Source organism: Miniopterus natalensis, chromosome 3 (assembly GCF_054644295.1).
Source record: "Miniopterus natalensis isolate mMinNat1 chromosome 3, mMinNat1.hap1, whole genome shotgun sequence".
Lineage (NCBI taxonomy): Eukaryota > Metazoa > Chordata > Mammalia > Chiroptera > Miniopteridae > Miniopterus > Miniopterus natalensis.
The window spans coordinates 34,766,552-34,782,097 of record NC_142083.1 but is presented as its reverse complement, the minus strand read 5'-3'; the positions used below and the strand labels follow the sequence as shown (position 1 = coordinate 34,782,097).

The 15,546-nt window shown below is 44.1% G+C and overlaps 1 pseudogene; it reads right to left on the bottom strand.

Moving 5' to 3' along the window:
• Positions 1-11,888: 11,888 nt before the first annotated feature.
• Positions 11,889-12,138, bottom strand: LOC107529306 (cytochrome c oxidase subunit 6B1 pseudogene; annotated as a pseudogene).
• Positions 12,139-15,546: the final 3,408 nt, after the last annotated feature.

Here is a 15,546-nt window from a genome sequence, read left to right as displayed (position 1 = left end):
TATTCACTGCTTATAAAAATCAGTGGGGAAAAATGCAGCAAGGTGGGTGGGGAAGGGAATATCAGACCGTCTCTCCTAACCCCTCCCCCAGCACTTACTCCCCACCCGATGCATCTCATTAGCTGGCATATAAGGGGGAATTGTACTTTAGTCATGGTTGAATGTGTCCCATTTCCTTTCAGTATTTAGAGACTTTTCTCCCACAGTTATGCTTTTGTGATGAGAGAGGGATGGGGATTCTCTGGGGTTTGGAATATCTTTGCTTTCTCCTGAAAGCTCCTGTTTATTTGCTCTGTGCGCTGGTTTCTAATCCCGCCTAGGATGGAGAGATACAAAACAGGCTTCTAATTTCATGGTTGAAGTGAGAAGCGATAATATCAGCTCACTTCCCTGCCTAAAAATGATTTCTACTACAAATCTTCTAGAAGTTTGCCTTTGTGGCTGCAACGTGGTCAGGAGGATAAGCATGTATGTGTGTGTACGCAGTGTTCCTTCGTATGTATTTATAAACACATCACGAGAAGAAATTCATTTCTTAAATAACCCAAGAATTAGGCAGGGTGCTGTATGTTATCAACGTGAGAGGCCAAGGGGATTCCTTTTAGGCATTTTGTAACACCCTTGAGGTAGAATCATGGCAAGTGTCAGGTGCGTCAGCCCTAGATGGGGAACAATATTTTAGGCACCCCGAGCCGGGCTTCTCTCAAGACGATCATCCCTGCACGGGCTCTGCAACATTGGTCACGGCTGCAGTGTAATCTAAAAGCAGCCGAGAGAGGAGAGGGTTAAGGAAAATCAATGGGGTCCGGTGTGAACATCTCTCCCCTTTTTCAGCTTTTTACAAGATAAATGTTTCAGATTTCAATCTGTGGTTCCCAGCAGTTCTTCGGGAACACTGCAGTAGGCCCACAAAAATCGCTACTGCTGAGCCAACCCGAGATAATGCGTCTCAGCAGGGATGACAGAATGTGCTAAAAGAAGACGGTGATGTAATGCCCGTCTCAGAAATCAGAGCCAATTTCCCTTACAAAGCCTCGGAGTGTAGCGGGAGGTAATGAGCTAGCATAAATTGTGCAGCACGGAAAACTTCTAGGTCTGATGTTCCGATCTGCATGTTGAAAGGCAGAAAAAAAAAAAAAGAAAGAAAATAGAATTCCTAGATCTGCTGGGCTCAAGGGCATCCGCTCAGCAAGAAGCCCTGCCGTCTTCCAGTTTGGACAGAATGGTGCCCCAGGCTGCCCAGATCACCTTGGCCCGTGTGGGGGGTTGGTTGTCTGGGTCTGTTATCTGCAGCAAGGTGGTGATGTAATGTGTAATGCTAAATTTGTTCCTGCTGATAATGTTCGAGAAGCGGGTGCGGTGCTTGAAGGAGATTTGTCTTCCTTGGAATGTGGGGGTAGCTAGGCTGGAAATGCTTGGGAGAAAGTCGGGGGTCAGGAGCACTGAAGACAGATTCACCGTGAAACCTTATCAGGTGCAACCTGCTCTGGCTTGGAGAAGTCCGAGTGTGGGGCACCTGAAGCTCCCAGATAACCAGTCTCTGCAACCTCCCCTTAATTAATGATGTGTTCCGACCTCCGGGGGTAGCCTGCCCGGCAACCAGAGCCCAGCTCTCCGTCGCGTTTCATATAAATGTTGAAAGCAGCCATAAATTCATCTAAGCAAAGATCTAGAATCTCAAGGAAAAAGGAAAGAAAAGCACGACCTTTGATTGAAAAAGCGTTCCACCCCACCCCCGCTACAATTTTTTAGTTTATTCTTTCCCTCATTTTATGTTTATGTGCTCTGAGCGTTTGCGTGAGGAACACATTTCTATTTTATTTGCTTTCTACGGTTTCTGTTACTTATTCCACCCGGGGGACTTGATCCCGTAACCCACCCTGCATACCAGCAGCTCCCTCCGGACGGAACGTCGGGGGGTTTTGTGTCACTTCTTGCGGCAGACTGGGCCTTCAGTGCCACAGGCCTGGGTGTGACAGCATTGGCAGGGGACTGCTGGCTTCACAGACCGAACGCTGTGTCTTTAAATAGGGAATGAACATCGGGAACAGATGAAATTTTTCTGGTATAAGAAAACGAGAGAAATAAAACAAAAAACATGACATATAGGCTAAAGAAGAGCTGCTTCTGTGACATGCAAACTGAAATGGGCATTGCTTTCTAACTCCGTGAAGCGCTAGCAAGTCCTTTAAGCATCTTCTTACCTGCTGAAAGGACAGTCACCATCACAGCCACTGGCAGTCGTTTGCAGACTTACCACTGGTCAGATATTAATACTATTAATGATCATTTTTGTCTAGTATTTTTTAATGTACAGCAGGTGCTGTCCTAAACTCCTCGCATTAATTGTCTCATTTAATTCTTATCAGAAGCCACCCTGTGAGGCAGGTACTAGTATTATTATATCCATTTTCCAGAAGAGAAAACTGAGTCTCAGAAGGTTTAAATAAGCCACTGGGTTCACAGCTAGTACATGGCCCAGCTGGCCTGGGCGCCTTATCCTAGGACCCTGTAGTCCACATGCTTAGCCACTAATGATCAGATGGCACCAAATTAGGTAGAGATGGTTCCTGTCTTCAAGGTGAAGCATTCCACAGGGCAGACGAATTCCTTACATAAGATTTGCCAAAGCAAAGAAAGATTGTTGCCTTTTATCTTTGTGTCTGTATGCCTGGGCCAGTGCTAGGCACATACCAAGTGCTCACTAAATGTTTGCTAAGATGGACTGGGGGTGGGGGCGGGGACAGGCAGAGGAATGACCGCAGAAGGAATGAACAGATCAAACAGAGCTCTCTGGAGGGTGCCGTGGAGTCAGGTTGCTTCTAGTTTATCAGGGAAGACTGCCTGAAGGAGATTGTCGACAATGTGTCTGTATTAGCCTCTAAGTAGGACAAAAGAGCTATTATTATTTGTTCCCAAACCTTTAGCGCCTGAGAGGTGATTTGAAGCTGCTCAGTGAATAAGTGGTAGACAAATGGATGTGCAGACTGCATCCTTTGTTAATAGAGGGCCCTCAAAAGTCACGTTCTTACCCATTCAATGTGGTCGGTTTTTAAAAGGAAGCTCTGATATAAAAATGAATTGGGACACGTCGGAAGGACATGGTAAAGCAAAATTGCTGATCTGGACAGTATATAATAGATCATCTCCTTTATATTCAACAGTCCCATTTAGGCCCACCACTATATAGTAACTGCTATGTTTATACACCAGAAAAGAGATTATGAGACCTCCTGTGCTCTTCTTTAGTCTGAGACACGTAATAGCTATTGTTTATTCTGGTCTTTCTAAACCATAAGACATATAAGGGAGAATACAACTGAAAAAATTTCACCAATGTTCTCAACCTACAACAAGCAAACTCATTCAATCAATCAATAAACAGTGGGCAAATGGTGAGACCATCTCCGTAGTGGGTTTAATATGTCATGCTTTCAAGTATGCACTTGACATGGTAGAATTTTGTTTTCATCACAGATAGGGAATGCTCCGTCAGCCTTTGTACCAAATTATTCCTGCTCTTTTGCCCTTTCTGCAATTTAAGGCCTAGCGAATCAGCCTTCTTTTCATTGTCTCTACATGTGCTCTTTACTTCTCATTTAGATTATCATAAAATGATGATCCCTCCTCTATCTAGTTCTTTCACTCCAATTCATTGTGGCCCAGTTAATCTGCCCTATAGCTCTTTGAAAAATTTGCACTGGCTCCCTTCAGCTAGAGAATTTAGACCAAGCTTGCTAGCTCATCCTTTTAGATACTCTGCAGTTTTGCTTCCAACACTCTCTTCTAGCTGTGTATCTCCCTTCATTTATTTATCTACACTTTATCCAAACTGGTCCACTTGCTATTTCCCAAACAGATCTTTTCTTCTTGTACCTTTGTGCCATTTCCTTCCCCACCCCGGAATCCCATTCCTCAGCATCCCCTTACTGTTTAAAGACTTAATCTTTTCTATCCATCAAGTCCCAGCTCAAGATGCCACCTCTTGATGAAGATTTCTTGGTTCCTGACACCTGAAAATGATATATTCCTTCTCTGGACCCCCATGATACCCAGGTCGAGCCTCTCTGAGGGCACCTATCTGATTCCTACTGTGTTATAAACTGTTAGTGTGAAATGTTACAGTCTTAGAATTTTGCAACCAGGAGGAATATTTTTCTTCTCTATCATATTAAACTATAAATTTCTAGAGGCAAGACTATGTCTTCTTCATATTCATGTTCTTTGAGTGTGCCGCAGAGTTCTTAGCACATGGCAAATGTTCAGTAGATGACTGTCAAATGAATAAAATTAGAGTTTAAAATCTACAGTTGCAACATTAACTACTGAGGCATCTATAGTCCCAAAGCAGGAAAATGGGGCTCACTTAGGTATCCTGTCTCTGACTCTCTTTGTCCCTTGGATATGGGTGACCAAGGGTCTCCACTGAGACTCGCTGATATCTGGTTTATCTGAAGAGGCCAAAGAGAATGCAACTGTAGGTCAGAAGGAAAGGGAGAGGACAAGGAGACCACAGAAAGCTACTCACTAGTTGACTTTCTCTCATCTGTCTCACCCTTTGCTTGTCTCTTTTCTATCCCTTTGTCTTCCTCTTACTCTCCACACTTTTGACCCATGGTGAGGACCATGAGTAATTGATAAAGTTTAGAAAGATAACAGATTTCTTGCTCCATGGAAGTTTTCTGGTTCTGCCAAATTATCGTGTCCATTGAGGAAATTTAAGTCTTGCTTTCCCCATTTCATAAAATGAAAGGGTGATAGTGGATTAGCCCCAAGTTTCCTTACAGAATCTGAATTTGTTGAAATCTGGTAAGAGCACTAACGACATTTTTCCCCCCTCACTTGGGCTGTTGAGTTCTCGGGCAGAACATTGATATTCTCTTTGCTTTAGATAGCTTTATGGAGCATACGTAGAGCAGAAGCACACACTGCCTCAGATAAAATCCATTCACGGGAGACCTTGAGAAGGTGAAAAGGATTAGAGTTGATTGATACAAAAATCTCATAGGGCTAAAGAAATTCCCTTTAATCAGTAATAGGGTAATGAAATTCCCCTGTAAAACCTAGCAAAGTGGAGAAAAGGGTGGATATTACTATGGTGAAACTTATATGAACCAGTGGGGTAGTTAGATGTAACAATGTATTTTCTGGAGGCTGGTGTAGGCATATGCATCTCTGAATCCAAGAAAAAAGAGACTTTTCTTGTTCATGCTCAAGCACCTGTTAAAAGAACAGTCAGTCAGCTTCCATCCCTGAGTAGCTCTGATATACAGGGTGTCCCCAAAAATGTATACACACACTTTGACTACTTATAAAGGCAGTGTTTATTAAAATATATTTCATTTTCAAAATTGAGCTATCAGCTGTTAAAGAGTGTATACATTTTTGGGGGACACCCTGTAGATCTACCTCTGATATTCTTAAAGAATTTCCTCTCCCTGAAGATCACAACCTCAGCCAATCCAGGTTGACTTGGACCAGGTACTTCCTGCCCAAACCAAAGTAACTACAAGCCAAGCCGAAGGACAAGATCGTTGGAGTGGATCAGTAGAAAGGAGCATAATGCGATGGGGATCATCAAGATGTTGTTGCTTCTGCTGAGGGTGCCCAGGGTCTCCAGCCGTGTGGGGTGAGTAGGGAGGGGAGAGAGGCCCCCGGGGGATGTCGGTGGCTCATGAGCAGCTCCCGTGACTGCCTCTTGAGGTCCTCCTTCCAGGAATGAACTCACCAGCTGACGTCCAAAGGGGCTCAGCCCACACCTGCCATTGACCACAGTCTTGTCACCGACACCTTATGGTTAACTGAATCAAAAGCTTCCGACAGGTCTAAAAGTAGCCTGGCTAAACATATCATTAAGGAGCAGGGAGGGGTGTGAATGACCTTCCTTCAGCCCTGTGCTCCCAGATCCAGTCAGCTGTGGGGGCTCACCGGAGTGCTAAATCGGGCTTTTAGGTTCTTGAAATAAATGACCCTTTAGATTGATTTTTTTTTTATTGCCTGAAGGTGCATATTTTTAGAAAGTTTGGAAGCATTCTGTTCATCTATTTTGAATCATTTGGGTATAAAAATGCGGCATGTTCACACTTTGGGATATTCAAGTCCCCTATTCCTTTTTTAAAAGTCTCTAATATTTTTTTAAACCTTTCAAATTAGTTTATTTAAAGGCCAAATTCGATTTCTTCACAGTTTCCGAGGTAGGAATGTAACATTACCAGCTTTGAGGGAAAAGAAAACCATGGCAGTTCATCGTACAGGAGTTATAAATATGCGTGAATACTATTTTAAGCATTATATTTCTGGCAGGGGTTTAAATACACGCGGAGAAGGGTGGCAAAGGCAGGGCCTGCGTTTCTACCCCTTTAGACAAACCTTAATGGTAAATTACAGAAAAAGATTTATTCTCTTTGTCCTGGCTACTCAAGGACACTTTTATCTTCCATGCCTTTCCAAGTTTCAAGGGTAGGAGACCCAGGGGAAGAAAATGAAGATGACATGGGGCCAGTTTTGAACTCTTGCTTGACATGAGCCAGACTGTTTCAATTTCTTTACTTTCCAACCCAATTATTTTGAAATCCATTTCTCTTCTCACTAAGCCAATGTGTCCCTATGTATATTTTCAAGAATGCCAGGTCTGTAGGATGTTAATAGATGTCACTTGAAAAAAGAGTTTTGAGTTAAACAGATATTTTTACTGCTGGGCTTCTTTCTCAGACTCCCTAGTGCGTGATGTGACTCACCAAGAGGGGAATACAGTATGTAGTATTTGTCATGCTTATGTGCCCTGGGTGAAAATCCCCCCCCTTCTTCAAGTAGCTGGAAGAGCGGTGTTTTCAGGAGCACAATCTGGAAAGTAATAGAGGATGATGTTTGTAATTTCAAAATTACATCTCTTTTTAAGTTGACCAGGCAGCTCATTTTCCTGAGCAATGATCATCTAGGGTGGCTACTGGTATGTCCCAGCTCTCCCACCACTGGGTGGTAGCCCTGGATAGTCACCTGTCATCTTTGAGCCTTCCTTCCTTTCTGTGTAAAATGAGGAGGCTGGGCCAGATGATCCTTTGGACTGTTCCAGTATCCCTCCTCTCCAAGTTTCTGCGAGGTGGACAGTCACAGGGCTTGAGCCCCCATCCCTCAACCACAGATGGTTGTGCCAGGGGTAGGATAGTGTTCTCTGTTCAGATTTGAGTAATGTACTTTTGGATTATTACTTTTCAGATGTTGCCAAAGGGTCATTAGTGGTCAGAGAATAAACCTAAGAAATTTTAAGTTCAAGAAAATCCTTTAACAAAGGGCAGGCATCTAAAATAGGAGCTTGGCTGGAAAGTGGTTCCTCAGCCAGTATTTTAATACAGGTGCCACAGCACAGCGAAGGTCATTTTCGTGATTTTTTAATTAAAGCATGTCTGTGTTAATGCTGTAATTATAAACAGGAACATTTGCCCTTCCATCATTGTATTTCAAGGCAGACTGCCCACTTCTGACAAGTGAAAATGCCTTTAGTTTGGAAGTCTACTAAAAAAAGATGTAGCTTTTAGAGTTAAGTGACCACATTCTTTCTGGTTCTTCCACCTCAACCTCAGAGCCTGCTACAAACATTTGAAGGGCCCTGGGCTGGAAGTTAAGCCCATGTTCTATTTAAAGACACTAGAGTCAAGCCCACTGGGCTCTCGTGTCCTGGTCTGTGAAGCGAGATCCCGATTATACTGTCTCTGGGAAGCACACCTCCAAAGGCTTCTCTGTTCTGATCAAAATGTACCTGCACAGGGCCCCGCTTTCAGCTTCCCAAGCTGAGCCTACCAAGATGCTGCAGGAGGTGAGGTGTGCATGGCCGGGAGCCTCCGCCTTGCTCGCTTTGCAGCAGGACACTCTTGCATACGCACTGCCATAGTCTGAGGGAACACATGACTCCTGATGCAAACATCATATTCTGAAAGTGGCAGTTGTGTTTGGGAGATATCTTCATTTGTGTTTGGGAGATATCTTCATTCCTACTTCCAAGGCAGCTTCCTGTTTTCCAAATCTGTCCATCATTAGTAACGGTATGAAAAAGCAAAAGTGAAACCTCATTAGTTATACTCTAACCCCACCCGTCTCAAACAAGCAGCACAGGATCAGAGTGGTGAATGCAGTGCTTGTCTGAACAAAGAGGAATTGTGGGGAAGATCTCCTTCCCCAGTAGAAATCACCGTGAGTTCACAATCTGTCCTTTAGGCCTGTGAAGGCAGCTTTGCTGTACCAGTGCGTCCCACAGTCCCCTTCTCCTAAATCAGCTCGCCCTCTCCAGGCCCCTCCAGGGTACACCTGGCCCTTCTCAGGCCTCCCACCACAACTGATCGGAATAGGAACAGTCACCTGGTCCCAGAAGAATCAGTCTATAGGCTGTGTTGATCAGTGACATTTTCTCTCTCAATCTGAACTGCGAAACTTAGATTAACTTGCTTGAAATTATAGAGACACACCTGTCAACACTGGGCCAACATACCCCTGTACCATAAACAGAAGGATCTGGGGAGCTACTGCTTTCATTTTAAGACATGTGCTCCTCTCCAGTCCACCCCAGGCCCCACCTGTCCTCATGCATGTTACCTGCCTGAGGACCACCTTGCCCTCCCAACATGCTTTACAGTTGGCTCTTTTTCTTAAAGACTCATCTCAATTATGTTTTTGCTTAACCTTCCTATCATCGAAATTCTTACAGGAATGACATACCTGTGGGCTTTTCCCCATCTATATGGAAGCTTGTCTGATTGCCTATTAGCACACGGTGGAGGAACAACTGGGTGGATTGTCACCTTATTTGGAGAGTACCTTTATATGGCCTGGCTTAAAATATAGGCTGTGTGGCATCCATGAAATTCAGCTTTTGGGGATGGATGGGGATAGTTCGAAGAGGGACTTTCCCCCCATAGTCATTTTCCAAAACACCTGCAGAGACTGATGTGCAATCAAGTTACCTTTGGGCAGTTGGCTGTAGCTGTACCGAATGATGTGATTTGATGCAGAAGTTGGGGTAGTTTGGGAACTGAAGGAGACTTGGGTCCTTTAGGGCTTCTCTCATGGGAGTCTGGAGTGTGGTATGGACCGTCTCCACCCACTGTTTCACAGGGGTGGTTTGGTTTTCTGCTGAAAACAGTGGAATCACTTTAGGATTCAAGCCAGGTTGATGAGGAAATTTAAGCAAGAGAAGAGGTGGCTTTCTGCCCTCAGTCCCTAAGATGCTAGGATCTTTCAAAGTACGAGGGCAGTGAGACAGACTCCTTGACGCTCAGCTCCCGAGAGAAGGCTTCTGCAGAGAAACACAGGGAGACGAAACAGTGTGGGATTGAGACGAGGCCTGGGGGCATAGTGTTGTCTGAGGGACCACGGGGGTAAACTGCCGGGCTAGTTGTCCTGGCTACAGTGTCCCATCAGGGATCTGGATCATGTTTGAGTTCAACATTTTCCCCCCACCATGTTTCTCAGAAACTGTGGAAAACAAATGCTCAGGCATATGGGCTGCTGTCAATGGTAACAAATGTATGGTATATATTTTTTCTAAATTCCTGGAAACTGTATTACCACATGGCTGGATATAAAATAGCCCCTCCTTTGTTTTAGTTTGTTAAGTGGGTTTTAAAAGATGACAGTGATATATTTTCAAGAAATTAGAATTTGAAGAGAAATCTTGATGGTCTACCTGCAACAATTTCAAGGACATTTTGCGACTTTCCTGTTGGTGTGACATCATTCAGTCCTGCAGTGAGTTGCATGTTGTTTAAAACACCATGATTTGCAAACTTCATAAACTGAAGGGAAGCTGAGGTGGTTAGGAGGGCCCCCTTATTAAAATCCATTTAATCTGTATGAACAATTACAATTTTATGGAGCCCCCTTTGTCTCCTATTAAGAATAGTGGAAATGAAAATATCATTTTAAATAAGGAGAGAGTGTGATTTTACATACCAATAACACTCCCCCAGATCACACAAGGTAGGTGTTCTGACATCTGCGTTACACTGACCATAGTCAAAGTCGTTCATTGCCTTGCCCTGAATCACACTGCTGATTGCGCAGCAAGAGCCCAAGCCCAGGCCTTTCCCTGCTGTCCCTCACATAACCCGTGCCCAGTCCCGTGGTGTTTTCTCCTTACAGTTTATTCTTGGTGGTCAATTAACCGACAACGATAAACAAAACAAAGCAAAACAGGTTACGTATCCAAGAGGAAATACCAGTACGTTGGCCAACTCTTGTGCCTACCTCACATCCTCCTGCTTTACTTTTACTCCATCTGTTGCCATGGGAACCAGCTGTACCCCGCTTTGTGCCGCCAGGGTTTTCTGACCTGGCAGTGAGGGGCACCTGCAGGAACCCGCTAGACCGTTCTCGTGCAAGGACAAATCTGGACCTGAGGATGACCTCCCCTGGGCAGTCCTTCCCCAATCAAGGGTGGTAGCTGGTCAGTAAATGCTTCCTTCCCGGATTCCTCTTCCCACGGGGCTCTGCAATGTACTTGCATTAATTTTCCCTCCTTTCCAGTTTCGCCCTTTCCAGCTCCCAGCTGTTCCCTGGATTCGCCTCTGTAAATGACTGAGCCCCATGCAAGCCTTTGTCTCAGGCTCTGTTTTCTGGGGGAAGCCCAAACTAAGACCAAAGGCTTCTTCTGCAAACACCAGCTTCAAGATCACTCACGAATTCCGATGAGCTTTTGTCGTTTCTGTCGCCCAGAATTCACTCTTTCTTCTTAAGATAGCCGTAGCTCGAGTTGTCTTTTTTCTAACTCAGTCCACATGGCTTCGGAGCACCTGCTTTCATCTCTGATTCCACAGCCCAGGCCGCAGTCTAGGTTAGGGGGTGAACATGTGACCCAGTCAGATGCTCTGAGACTTTTGCTGGGAACAGGACTCTTGCTCGTGTGTGCTGGGTGGGTCCCTGAGAGGCTGAGAGGTCTGTGCTGCCAGTGCCATTACGGGGGACTTGAGACTGGGGAAGGCAGGACTGATTAAAGGGGAAAAAAGCCATGTCCTGATCATATTGTTTGAGTCCTGAATCCAGCCAGGAACCAAATCAGATATACCCCTGAACTTTTAGTTTGTGTAAGCCCATAATCGCCTGTTGGCTAAGCTACTCACTTGCAATGAAAGTATCTCAACCATTCTCTAAATCTTTAGGGTATTATCTAGGTTGAGGCCTTTTCCTGGACTTGTGGATATCAGGACATATCACAATTCCCATCACATAAGTATCCTCCTAACAACAGGATTATGGAAACTGCCACAGGGAGATAGATTTTCTTCCCCATTGCCATCCATCCAATCAGATCGAAATGTTCTGGGTGAAATAATTTGTGGCACAGTTTCAGTCTTCCCTCCTAAAGGAACAGCAGATTCCCAGTATCTTTGCTAATGAGATCATGGAAGCTGTGGCTAATACGGAGTAATTTCCTCCTTGATGGAAGGGGTGGGTTAGCTGTGTAGCGATGGCTCTGGTGTGACTCACTTCTCCTGGAGCCCCTAGTGTCCTCTTCCCCTTTCTAGAATTGCTGTTCTGGAGGAACACTCTGTGCTGGGCAGTGCTCAGAGTCTGCTCTAGGACAATGTATTCCCAGGCGTCGCTGGCGGTGGCTGAGATGATCCACGTTCTATCTTTACATTGCAGATTTCAGCTTCTTGTTTTTATTTATGCTTATTTTAATTTTCTACATTCATGGTTTTCTTCTCTAATCTAAATCAGCAGTTTCTACAAACTTGTATCTTCTCCTTTCCATTGCCCTCCATTTCTACTTCTCTCTCTCACTTTTCCAACAAGTATATATTATTAGTTAAGCCATGATTCAGGATCCCAGGGTGGGATGTACCCAGGTCCCCCTGCATCCCCCTGGGTTAAGGTTGGAGGACAGGGCTGGAGCCAGTTCAGATCTTCCCAGAAAACGTGCCTTCCGCTTGGCAGCTGTCCCAGGCTGACACCCCGGATATGGGGCAAAGGGACTTGTATGCACTCTGGTACCATTTGCCCATGAACACATCACCCCCTTTAGCAGTCATTGCCTTCTCACGGTGGTGGAAACCCAGGTAGGTCTGCCTCCAGTTCCTGGTTGGGGTAGCAGCTGTGAAAAGGGGCAGTCTGGTAGTTCTTGATTTTGGTCTTGCCGTCTTCTGCCATGTTGCTCACTCCTAAAGATGTCCCTGAAGCAGTTCACTGCTCAATGTGACCTCAGCAAAGATGCCTCACCTCCTCCATCTCTACTTCTGCTTATAACCTACTTGAGGGTGTGATGCAGCTCAAGGTTTCCTAGGCAGGAGGGGTAAGCGCCTCCTACGAATCTGAAGATGGTGTAGGCTATTGAACATCTCAGAGGGAACCACTTCAATCCCTACAGCTTGTTTGCTTTCTAAACTGCCTCCAACTCCACATCAAGGTTTCCCTGCCTCCTTAAAGGATCAGTAAATCCACAAGCTCATCTCATATATAAACCATTCTCAAAAGCCTTTTCCCCACAGGTGAGCAATTTTGTAGCTTTCTTAGTTCTCTGAGATGTAGGAAGATTGAGAAGAGGTGCCCAGAGTCACTCTGGGACAAATATAAGGGCCTAGGGTAGACTTGCAGACAGATGTCCTGAACTGAAAGGAGACACCAGACTAAAGAAAGGCTTTGTTTCTTGTCCCAGGCTCCCTGAGCAAAGCCTTTTTCCTGGGGACCAGATCTCCCAGTATCCACCTAATCATGTTCTCACTGTTCCTTCTATCCTTCGAAGACAATGCCTTCCTTTGAGAAAGACTTCTTTATCTCTGGCATCAGGGTTTCTGTTATATTTGCCAGAGGGCCCTGTGGCTCAGCCTTAATTACTAAGTGTGTTTATTTGTTACTTTTGAGTTTACTTCTAGGTGAAAAAGTATGTTGTGGCTAGTTATACAGTTCCTAGAGCAGAGCTCTAGATACGACTGCCCTGCCTTTTTCTGTTGGTATAACTTCAATAATCTACTCTTTGGCCAAGACGATGGGGTCCTGCTAAAAAAAAGACAACTGAGCAACTGGAGGAAGGAGGGCAGCACTTCTAGTTATACTGGTGGCCTTGGACTGCTTCAGTTGTCTTCTCTCTGGCCATTGATGAGGGCCCCAGGCAGAGTCCTGCTCTGTTTAGGACTGCCTTTGCAGCCACTAAATAGGACCTTTTAAAGATTCCTTACACCTCCTCCTTCACATAGACAAATGGAATTGCACAATTATTGGAACAACACCTCACCACCACCTGGATGAGGCGTCCCTCAGGCACTTAAGATTTAGAAATCAAAGCTCTGGCTACTGCACATCCGGCCTCATAGAGAAGGCTAGCCGTCTCAGTGCGGCTGGTGTTAAGGATTTCTCAGACACCCTGCGGCACATTTGTGATGCCCACCACCAAGTTTCTAATGGGCTTCTTTTTGTAGAGATTTTGAAGCTGGTCCTTAGATGTTAGTGAGCACCTGCTCTGGTCAAGGCACCATGCTTAGCATTGCAAGACAACCCAGCGAAGGCCGAGAAAGGGTTCCTGCAATCGACACACTTGCAGTCTCGACTGGGAAGCCAGGTGCAAAGCAGAGCAAGCTTAACTAAGCACTGGGAAGGGACACGAGACCGCAGTGCCGGAGATGCTACAAGGAAGCCTGTGATTCCTAACTAGGTTTACTTGATGCAATTAAGTAATTTAATAAATGTGTCCGTTGTTTTACATAACCTTGGTATTCATCACCACCAAAGACAGAGGCAGAGTTTACATTTCTGATGATTAGTACCCCATGACTTATTTTGCGGCTAAGGCATAGATACAAAGATGCTGCTATTTTATTTACCAAAACTAACAGCTGATGAAACTAGATTGGATATTTTTATGGCCCAGGAAAAGTTTTGAGCTGCTGAGCCTCTGGAGTATACTGTTACATGTCTTCAGTCAAAGAAGCACATGTGGTGGCAAAAAAAATGTTCCTGGAGTCAGATGAGACTGACTGGGTTCACATGTAAGACCTGATGTCTAGGTCTTGACCCTCTGTGAGCTCCGTGACCTTGGGCAATTTACGTAATCTCTCTAAGGCTCTGTTTACTACTGGTAAAGAAGGGACAATAATATCTCTTGCAGGGATTTTTGAGGGGATAAATGATTTAATGCATATGACACACTTGGCACAATATGTGAAACCAGCAGGACCCCATAATAACAGATTTTATATTGATATAACTACAGACATCTGAATTGCCTCCTGTCAGGTCACTTTGAATCTTCACAAGGAATGACCAGGGCTTATGATATATGTTGAGGGTTCAGGGTAAGTGATGCTGGGCTATATTTTGACTAGAGGTTATGCTGTTTTAATTACCAGACATAGAATAATAATAATTTAAGACGATATTATTGGTCTCAATACATTTTTAAAAGTCTAGAATTTGTTTTTAATAATTGGTAATTCATAATTGGCAAAAACATTTTCTATAATTTTCCCTTTTTACAAATGAGATTCATGATGTCTCCTAAGATGAAAACTATAATGTAGTTGATATTGCTGATAATACTGTTTGAATAAAAACTATGGTTTGGTCACAGAAAAACTTACTTATATCATTATAGGGAGGTAACAAACCATCTAGAGAAAGCAGTGGTTTACATTTCTCATGGTCAGGGTCAAAGGCATTTATATTACACAACACAGACGACTTTGTAAAAGGAAATTGTTGGGATACTGTCATGAGCTGAATTATGTGCCCACTGCAAATTCATGTCAAAGTTCTTACCCCCAGTTTCTCAGAATGTAACTATATTTGAGTATAGGGTCTTTTAAAAAGACAGTTAAGGTAAAATGAAGTCAGTAGGGTGGATCCTAATCTGATATGACTGGTGTCCTTGTGAGAAGAGGAAATTAGGACACCGACAGGTATAGAGAGAAGGTGATATAAAGACACAGGGAGAAGAGTCATCTACAAGCCAGGGAGAGAGGCCTCAGAAGAAACCAACCCTGCCAACACCTTGGTCTCAGACTTCTGGCCTCTAGAACTGTGAGAAAATAATTTTCTGATGTTTAAGCCACCCAGCGTGGTACTTTGCTATGGCAGCCCTAGTAAACAAATACAGATACCAAGGTCGCCCTAAAGAATTGGAGCTTATGACTTGGGGCCAGGATCATTCCATTGAGACCTGGCCACTATTTTTCTCAAAGGAAAACAGATGAAAAGGAATTTGGGAGTTTGGGATTCTCTGAACTAGTGACTTGTGCTGCTGAGCCACACCCAAAATATGATATTAAATACAGAAATCTGAGAAGAGAGTTCAAACTGTTTTGTTTTTTTAAAAACTGAAGTCATTTTAAAAGTGTGAAAAATCAGCTTGACTAATGAGGGGAATGAGAATTTGCCATGAAAATAAAGATGGAAACTCTTACCATTTAAAATTTGGCTTGTAAGCAACAGTATAGGAATGTGACGAAGCTCTTAAAGTGACTAGCTAGGAAGATCTGGATTCGAACCTACACTCTTAACACTTATGAATGGTGTGTCTTGGGTCAAGTTCTTTAATCTCTCTAAGCCTCTGTTTTCTCGTATGTA